This window comes from Camellia sinensis, chromosome 14, assembly GCF_055761805.1.
Source record: "Camellia sinensis isolate YWXY chromosome 14, ASM5576180v1, whole genome shotgun sequence".
NCBI lineage: Eukaryota > Viridiplantae > Streptophyta > Magnoliopsida > Ericales > Theaceae > Camellia > Camellia sinensis.
Genome location: NC_138974.1, coordinates 140668403 through 140676449, shown reverse-complemented (window position 1 = coordinate 140676449; position 8047 = coordinate 140668403). Strand labels below are relative to the sequence as shown.

Sequence of the window (8047 nt, the reverse complement as noted above, 5' to 3'; positions counted from 1 at the left end):
CAAACATCAAAGGCTCACCAGGAATAGACAATCAGTGTAGATATCTAGGTGCCAACTCTTTACCTTCAAAATGAAATCAAGAACGATTCAACACAAGGTTAAACAAAACAAACTTAACCAAACACTACTAAGTACTATAGGGACTCGGACCTCGTCTAAATGATGAAATGCAAGGTATGTAACTTGATAAATCTATAGCTCTGATACCACAATTATCACACCCCAAATCCGGGCATGACCGGCCGTGGCCCACAGGGACTTAGCCCAAGGCACACGTAAGCCTAAACACGAATCCAATCACATTGAACAACTAAGCAATAGTCCAATAATAAATAACCAAAACTCAATCCAGACATGTCACAATTATAAACGGCAAAATCAACCGTAATAAAAAACTATCCAAACTTATGGGATATAAACAACCCACATATCAAAAATAATCCTAAATGAACTTCGATAAGAATAAATATAAATATGCACAAACTTGACATAACACTCTAAACTAAAGGAATGCCCTAGAGGTCCATGCAATTGAGTCCCTGTTACGCCATGAGTCCACTCTAAGTCCTTCTAACACCTGGAAATGGTAAACAACTAAGTCAGCTGATAGCTTAGTGAGTAGCAACATGGATAGTAAATACAGTTTTGAAAACATGGTTCAATTCCAAAATAATATATATATCACAAAAACTAGATTGGCATACAGTTTGGTAAATACAATCTGTTTCAAAAAGAAGGTTCCACAATTCAACACTTAAAATACTCATGTCTCGCAAGAACATGATAAACGACATTTTCCACTTAAAACAGATTATAACATGAATACCAATAATTTTCTGGGTACCAATAAAAACAAATAATCTGCCACACAGTTCTCAAGGCTATAAGCCCCGTTGGATCCAATACCGAACTAAGAGTCATCCTCAGAGTGGCACCTGGGCTTTTTCTCAAAGACGATCCGATTGAAGGTCACCTAGTTGTTTTTAAAGGTCTTTTCCTTACAATCGTTGAGCACTAGAGTCATCACGGCCCAACCCGGATCTGTTCCCTAGTGGCCAGAGTCACCACACGCAGTGGAATAATATCCCTGGACTAAATACACACATGGTCCCAATAATCAATACACATCAGTTTCGCAAAACATGGTAGTTCATCATTATAAACATGAGACCAAAACAAATAGTTTACAGTATGCCAAGTTCACATATGTTTCAGAAATAATTTGATTCAATTGATAATATAATAATTTATCAAAACAGTTTAATCATGAAACAACAATTTAATTTTCCAACAGTTCAGGGTAGGGGAACATTTATAAAAATATGTAGCATGAAACTACTCACCTGAAACCGAAATAATATAATCCTCGAATAGAGTGTAAAAGTCCAACTAGTGCCCTGAACCAAGTATAAAAACTACACGTCACAACTAATTTAAAAATACTAAACAAAATAGGAACTAAGTAACCTCAACTAAAGCGCACTAACACGGCTCAACCCAACTCACCGTTACTCTTAAATATTACCTAAGTTCATGTTCTTCAAGGTTTAAAATCACCCAAGACACGGGTTCTGGTCAAAACTTAATTAATTGTGACTTTAAGATAAAACAGAATTTCAAACAAGCCTTCCCAACCTATTTGCTAACTTTGAAAATTACAAAACCCACTCCACGCTATTAGAAAAATTCCAATAACCTCCAGATATGATCTAATATATCCTAAGTTTCAAACCCAATTGGTTTCACTTGATTTGCTTATCAAAATAATTATTTACAATTTATTATATCCAAACAGGTTGTTTTCTGCAGCACTTTAAAGAAATTGACGGTTCTCTTAATATACACGAGCAATCAATGCAAGGCCAAAAACGTACGAAACTAGACTCGTAACCGGTTCTAATGACACTAATTTGATAATTTTTGGTTTTATACCCAAAGAGAACAACACTCCCGAATTTACTGTTTCGGACTGGTTTCCTGGACAGATTTGAATACCTCAATTTATATGGATTTTGACTCCAAAAAATTATGAAAAAATTCAGATATGCAATTCAATATGTAATTGATCTAATGTAAAAATTTCAGATTAAAATTCATCCGTTTGATATGGTTTCTTGATTTTTAAAGTTTGCGATTCTGTGCAGAATTTTTGAACTAAGAATTACACCCATTCTTTACACATAAATTTAGCTCCTCAGATTTCTTAACAGTGTATACATATATATACAAAATACATAAACCTACAACCTCTCCATGAATGAATAAAATAATTATAGAATAAGGATGAAGAACAAAGAAAGAAGAGAAGACAACCTAGGAGGGCTAACCTTTGATGATAACACACAACACAACACACCCAAAAGTTCTTTGATTGCAACATCTTCTTCTTTTTTTCCTTCTCTCAAACACTCTCCCTTGGCTGCTGTGGCCGCTGTTATAGTGTTGATTAGGAACCCTAGTATTGTTATATATTGTATTAGGCAACTTAGGGTTACTTTATATATCTAAACAAAAGGCCCTAAATTATTATCTCGTAATATTATTTTATTTTCTAACCCATTCATTTAAATAAAATATAACTATTACTAGATCAAAAAATATGCTTACTAATTTGGCACTTAAATTTATTTATTTATTTATTTTATATAATAAATCTTGCCTCTAAATTAAAAACTTTCACCATAAATTTATTTTAAGTTTAAAATTAATTAAAAGATCACCGAATAATATTTAATTTGCACCTTAGAATTCACCATCAAAATATTTGATATTGTAATATTATTATTTAATTATTTACTTAATTTTTATATTTGGGTTCTCACACTACCTGTACCTGAAAATGATGTCCCATAAAGGGTGAGTCACAACCCAGTAGAAATATACTAAACCAACTATAAACAATGAATAAAATAATAGCATTCAATAGATGGTCCACACTTATATTCCAACTTGTGCCATATTACAGTTTCATGACAATCATGCCCATGTTACATTTCAGTTTCCATTTCTTATTCAACTTTCAGTTTGAAAACAAGGCTCAAAACCTGGCCCAAATAACTTAATGAGATTATAACTCATCACTCAATTACTTTCGAAATTCATGACAGATACACATTTTGATGATGTATCAATAACGCATAAAATCACTTTCATACTTCACAAATGATACATATTTTGGTGTTGTATCAATATAACAAAACACTTCCATACTTTACAAATGACACACATTGTAGTGCTGTATCAATGTAACAAAACACTTCCACACTTCACAATTGATACACATTGTAGTGCTGTATCAATGCCAACAATTTCCGGTTTAGAGGTCCATCCCCTATCTTCCCCTAAACTGTGTAGTACATCCCCTATCTCCTCCCACACAACACAATGTATATAAACAATTATCATATACATGTTCCATCACTCAATACACAATTTCGATGCATTATACCAACCGCTATACTCGATAGCCTACTCAATTGATTAGTTTTAGTTTGCATAATCATCATGCATTGTCTACAACAATCAAGACTATCCTCCACCGATAGCCCAAAGCAGTTATTTCTAAACAGAAAATAAATGCACCAAATGGATAAATTATCAACATTTGCCTAGGTGAGCAATAAATTAATCAAACCACACCTTTTAATCCCAAATCTTTCCAATTTGAATATTTCCTATTCAATTTCTCATTTCCCAAAATTAATTTATCAACAATTAGGGCTTTTTCCCATAATTACAACATCAACCCTAAGGTTCCATTTTCATCAATAATCCAACACCAAGTCCATTTTCCAATGTATCACATACATAAAGGTTTTAAACTTTGAAAACCCCTCTTTTGAAAATTACACATCGACCCAAAACTTTCTTGAAATTACCCGACGACCCCCATCATCTCGAAATACCAAAATTTAAAGACAAAGCTCATAAGATGGAGTAGGATATCCCTACCTTGAAGTTAGAGCTCAAACGGGGCAGTTGAAGAAATAAAAAATGCTCCAAATCAACAATTTCTCGGATCAAAACGTAGCCCTCGACGATCAACACACTTTTTACAAAGGCACCAAGGGAGTGGAACACTCTAGCTAGATCAAACCCTAGAGAGAAGGGAGATCCTAGAGAGAGAAGCTCTCAAAAAGTGTTTTTGGAAAGTAAGAGAGAGAGAGAGAGTGAATGTAAAAAGTGATTTAAAATGGCCTGGCTGGCAACTGATATACGACACTCCCGCTCGAGCGGAGAATAGAACGCTCGAGCGTCAAGCACAAAAATCTGGACACGCTCGAGCGCAAGAAAGCCCGCTCAAGTGTCAAGACACAAGAATAAAGTACATCCGCTCGAGCGCGAAAACCAGTCCGCTCGAGCTTAGATTTCCCCCTCCCAGAACTTTCACAGTCAAAGTACTACCCGCTCGAGCGCCAACATACCTGCTCGAGCGCGACCGCTCGAGCGTAAAGAAACCCGCTCGAGCGTGAAAAGCACACCTGCAGAAGTTTTGCAGAGACACGAAATACTGGGAGTGTGTAAACCCCGCTCGAGTGCAAGAAGGCCTGCTCGAGCGGACAACCAAAAACCAAACTCCGCTCGAGCGCAGAATGACCCGCTCGAGCGTAACACCAAAAACCTGGGCAACTACACTTGAGACCAAAACTCAACATACCTATTTGAAACACGTCCAACACACCCTAAAACTCAAACATAGGGAATTAAAGGATGAAAACAAGATAAACAACCACCAAATCCATGGAGCCAAAGTTCGGAATACAACAATTACAGAAAGAGAAAACCGGGATCGCTATAACCTTCCCCCCTTAAAGAATTTCGTCCCCGAAATTAAATACAAGTTTTTCAAAAACATGATTTTCTCAATTCCCAACATTGTTACAATGCGAAATTCAACAACTCGACCCATTACCGGTCATCTCATCTCTTTTCAAGAGGCAAATTAGAACATTTTTCACAACATGCATTATAGATATGCATTCCCTGAAATTCCACAAATTTCAATACCACATTGCACAGTTCTATATCATATTCAACATTCATGATATGTTTTCATTTCTACAATACATTCAACATATGCAATGTTACGTTAAACTGCCATTAACCAAAACATATACCATGTTTTACAACTTAAGACATATATAATGCTCTTAAAGTTCAACAATATTACAAAATCTCAATACATGATTATACATCAACAAACATGTCTAGATATTTCTCACGGACCTCTAACTCACGTTCCCAAGTGGCTTCTTCCACTCCGTGATGCTTCCACAAAACTTTTACCAAAGGAATAGTCTTGCCTCGTAAGACTTGATCCCGCCTATCCAAGACCCGAACCGGTCTCTCCTCATACGAGGCATCCTCATCTACCTCTAAGTCGGTCCAATCCAACACGTGCGATGGATCCGGCTCGTACTTCCGAAGCATACTAACATGAAATACGTCATGTACCCCGGACAACTGCGGTGGCAAGGCCAAACGATAAGCAACCTCCCCAATCCTCTCAAGGATCTCAAAGGGACCAATAAACCGAGGGGATAACTTCTCACTCTTCCCAAACCTCATCAAACCTCGCCTCGGTGATATTTTCAAGAAAACATGATCACCCGTCTCAAATGTCAAAGGCCTCCTCCTACGGTCGGCATAACTCTTTTGGCGACTCTGGGCTGTAACAAGCCTCCTACGGATAAGCTCAACTTTCTCTGTCGTCTCTCTAACCAACTCCGGGCCCAACAAAGGTGCATTACCCACCTCGGCCCAACAAACTGGAGACCTACACGGTCGGCCATACAAGGCCTCAAACGGTGCCATACCGATACTAGACTGAAAGCTGTTGTTGTAGGCAAACTCCACCAAGGGCAAGTGCCTCTCCCACGTCCCACTAAAATCAAGGACACAACCTCGAAGCATATCCTCAAGGATCTGAATAGTACGCTCGGACTGCCCGTTAGTCTGAGGATGATAAGCTGTACTAAAAGTCAACTTAGTACCCAAGGCACTCTGCAAACTCTGCCACAACTTAGCAGTAAAACAAGGGTCTCTATCTAAGACGATCGTCACTGGGACCCCGTGTAACCTCACTATGTCCCGAATATACAAGTCGGCAAGAAAATCTACCGAATCTCTCACGCGCATAGGGATAAAGTGCGTCGACTTAGTCAACTGGTCTACAACCACCCAAATAGCATCACTACCCCGCCGAGTCCTCAAAAGACCTACAACGAAGTCCATAGTGACATGCTCCCATTTCCACTCGGCAATAGGCAAGGGTTGTAACAAACCCGCTGGCCTCTGATGCTCGGCCTTCACGTGCTGACAAGTAAGGCATTTAGACATAAAAACGGCCACATCCTTCTTTATACCCCACCACTAAAACTGGTGACCCAAATCTCGATACATCTTAGTGCCTCCCGGGTGCACCGCAAGGCGTGAATGGTGAAACTCTCGGAGTACCTCCTCTCGGCAAGACTCCGGCACAAACAAATGGTCTCGGTATCTCACACTCTAGTCGGGATACACCGTCAAACCCTTCTCAACCTTCCCACCAGAGATTTTCTCTCGGAGGGATTCTACCTCAAGGTCACCTCTTTGTGCCTCTAACACTCGAGTCATAAGTGTAGGCTGTGCAACAACAGAAAACAGGGCCGCAGCCTCAACGGATTCGCCCAGAAGCAAATCAAACTCGCCAAGTGCCCCCAACATCTCCCACTCCCGGATGGCTATGCAAGCTACATCACTAATGGATTTCCTACTAAGGGCATCGGCCACAACATTGGCCTTTCCTAGATGATAGTGCAACTCAAAGTCGTAGTCCTCAATGAACTCCATCCACCTTCTCTGCCTCAAATTCAAGTCTCTCTGTGTGAACAGATACTTCAAACTCTTATGATCCGAGAACACCTCGAACCTCTCACCATAAAGGTAGTGTCTCCAAATCTTTAAGGCAAAAATCACAGCTGCTAGTTCTAGGTCATGTGTGGGGTAATTCTTCTCGTGAATTTTCAACTGACGTGAGCCATAGGCAACCACTTTTCCCTCTTGCATCAACACACAACCCAAACCCTCTCGTGAGGCATCACTATAAACCGCATAACCCAACCCTCTCTCTGGAATAATCAAAATCGAAGCGGTGGTCAATCTAACCTTCAGCTCTTGGAACGACTTTTCACAAGCCTCACTCCATACAAATTTGACCCCTTTTCGCGTCAATCTAGTCAACGGAGAAGCTAGTCTGGAGAAATCTTTCACAAACTGGCGATAATACCCAGCTAATCCCAGAAAACTACGGATCTCAAAAACACTCTTAGGCTGTGCCCAATCTTGCACTGCCTCTATCTTGGATGTATCAACAGACACCCCTTCCCCGGAAACCACATGGCCTAAGAATTTGACCTCTCCTAGCTAGAACTCACACTTCCCAAACTTGGCATACAGTCTATGGGCTCTAAGCAATTCAAGCACCACTCTCAAGTGTTCCTCGTGCTCCTCCTCCGAAGGTGAATAGATGAGAATGTCGTCCATGAAAATGACCACAAAATGATCTAAGAATTCCTGGAAGATCCGGTTCATCAAGTCCATAAAGACTGCCGGTGCATTGGTGAGCCCAAAAGGCATCACCAGAAACTCATAGTGGCCATACCGCGTATGGAATGCCGTTTTCGGAATATCCTCCTCTCTGACCCTCAACTGGTGGTAACCCGATCTCAAGTCTATCTTAGAGAAACAACGGGACCCCTTCAACTGGTCAAACAAATCATCTATACGGGGCATAGGGTACTTATTCTTGACCGTAGCCCGATTCAACTTCCGGTAGTCAATACAGAGTCTCAAGGCACCATCTTTTTTTTAGCAAAGAGGGCCGGTGCTCCCCATGGTGAAACACTAGGACGGATGAAGTCCTTATCTAGCAATTCTTGGAGCTGAATCTTTAACTCACTCAACTCGGCTGGGGCAAAACGATAAGGTGCCATAGAAATTGGCGCCGTGCCGGGCACTAAATCAATAGAGAACTCGATCTCTCGGTGAGATGAAAAACTAATGAGAT

General features: G+C 39.8%; 1 long non-coding RNA gene across 1 annotated transcript; it reads right to left on the bottom strand.

The window, feature by feature from the left end:
* Nucleotides 1-316: 316 nt before the first annotated feature.
* On the bottom strand, nucleotides 317-1859 carry LOC145806734 (uncharacterized). The gene is made up of 2 exons (XR_014350214.1): nucleotides 1344-1859; nucleotides 317-577 (listed from the first exon to the last, which is right to left on the bottom strand). It is a non-coding gene; the product is annotated as an uncharacterized LOC145806734 (long non-coding RNA).
* Nucleotides 1860-8047: the final 6188 nt, after the last annotated feature.